Below are 2,525 nucleotides of genomic sequence, written 5' to 3' on the forward strand. Positions count from 1 at the left end.
CAAACATGTGGACACAATTCACATCAAATATCCAACAGCACAACAGCTACACAGAGCAAATCAGTGCTATATTGACCAAGAAAATGGAGTCGTGAACGTGTGCATCAGAAGCTTGTGCGCAATGCATCCTGGTGCATGTAGGCACTGCCGACACGGCTACACAAGCAGGAGAACTCAGTTTTCTTGGACAATATGGCACACACTGAAGGATTAGAGAAATGGTGAGAAGTGAGGACAAGATTAACGTAGTTGTACAAGTTGTAGTTGTGTTCATCTTCACCTAGTTATTGTTCCAAAAGTCTTTCAGGTTGAAATATGACACCAGAGTTTAGGTAAGGTTAGATGCTAATCAGGTTCCAGAGTGTCATGGGGATTTGCAATATACACAAAAAGATTTTTAATTTACTATATCAGTGCTTTGCATGCATTTCCCAATACAAATGTAATTATATGGCCTTAAAATATACCTTTAAATGCCTCCTGTCAAAGAAAACCCCAGTTTTTGCAGTTAGCACAGTTGGATATGGTAATTATTAATTAATGCACTCCTTGAGCTCTGCCTCTGATTGGCTAGTACTCATTGCCTCCATTGGTTTGGTTGGTTATAGAGGCTATTTTGCACAGATACGAACACAGGTGTGAATCGTGCTTTTCACTTGCTCTTTGGTGTGCCTCGGGCAGAAAAAGTTTTAAAACCACTGACGTTAAATAATCCAGCAGCAATTATGTTTGGTCCAAATCGTACTTGGGGAGACAAATTAGTAAGATATAAATGTATCTCTTAGGAGACAGAGTTGTGGAGTTTCATGTCCATAAAAGACTTGAAATGCTTGTCATCTGGAATAATCTTGGATTTTAGTTTTTTATTTGAACACACAAAATGCAAACAAAAGAGACAGTGAGCAGAAAAACTAACCGATCAATAATCAATGATGTGATAAAAACAAAGAACTAGATACAACAATACATGAAAAGTAGTAAAAATACAGTACAGAATTAAATTCAAACATATCTGATGAATATTTCTGTCAAATACTGAAAGAATGTCTCTGCAGAGTTAGAGAGAGTTACCCTACCAGTCGTTTTTGCAGAATCTGTGTTACAGGAACTCTGGATAGCACAGTGAGGCGCTATTTCATACATAAAGGCATACTTTCCAGTTGCTTTGGTACGTTTTGTACATCCTTAACATTTGCAAAACAGCCAGTGCTTTTCTCAAAACAGTTCTTGGAAACAGCACCACAAATGGATTACCTGCAGAAGCCTTTAAATTGTTCAGAATCCTGTGAAAAGTGAGTATTTTCTGATGTAAACTATAGCTGAGGGTTTGATGACAGTGATTGAAAATGCACAAGGCTGCACTTTCTCTGTACAGCATATATCAATTTCAGGTTACACATCAATGTATGTGGGAGCTTGGTTGCAAGAAATTGGACAGGATTCACATTCACGCCTATACCGCTTGTACTGTAATTTGTTGACAGACCATGTCTGTCATTGTGATACGGAAAAGAAAAAGACAAGACTGTTTTACAACACTGTGTAGCACAAAGCGAACAACTACACAGCAGACGCCTGCCGAGGCTGGATAAGACATTCCAAAAGATTCTTTCCACGCCGCATTGCAAGGGAAGATACGTGTTGTGATGTGGATGAGAATCTGAGACAGACAGGAACGTCAGGAGGTATAGGTTGTGGAAAGACTGCACAGTAATTCCCAAAACGGTATTGCATCTACAGTTCTGCCTAGGGGCTGTTTCCTATGTAATTTTATATATATTTTTTTTTTTTTACCTGTAATGCGGTTCTGTACAGCAGTCTTATCTTTTTCTTTCTGTATTGCAATGACACGGTTGTGTCAGGACACATTTACAAAAAAAGTTTAAAGAAAATTCTAAAAGAAATGAAGACAACTGACTGATTATGACAGCTGGATCAACAATAATGCATTGTAATGACATAAGGGAGGTCCGCACCAAGAATGACAACAGTAATTATAAATGTAATGTTTACTTTACTGGATGGTGGAGTTCACACCGCAACTATAACAACAGCAGCAAACAATATCAAAGTCCATCAGAATTCACAGGGTATAGCCAACATTTTTTAAGACTAATATACCCTTGGACCTTCACAGCTTCCTTACATTTTACTGAAGTGTACGCTATTATGAAGGTATTTGTGTAAAACTTGTGTAAAATGGCTCAACTCCACTGTGTTCCACTGCAGATAGTTCTCCCTCAGTGTTGGGAAGCTGATCATCATAGCGATACTATTCCTGCAGTTCGGAAACGACAGACACTCAGGAGCTCTGCTTTGGTCTTGAGATGCTGCAGTCTTTATTCACTGATAAACTCAAGCCTAAACTGTACATTTACTGCCAGACTGACATTTTCCTCCACTGACTCTCTGCTGCTCGCTCTTTCACACTTGCTAAACTGTTTCCTGCTGTCTACACTATGTTACTTTGACCAGCAGCCTGCAGTGTTTGCTGGCTCACCTTTACCACCAGGACTAAACCCCAA

Source organism: Lutjanus erythropterus, chromosome 20 (assembly GCF_056507025.1).
Source record: "Lutjanus erythropterus isolate fLutEry1 chromosome 20, fLutEry1.hap2, whole genome shotgun sequence".
Lineage (NCBI taxonomy): Eukaryota > Metazoa > Chordata > Actinopteri > Lutjaniformes > Lutjanidae > Lutjanus > Lutjanus erythropterus.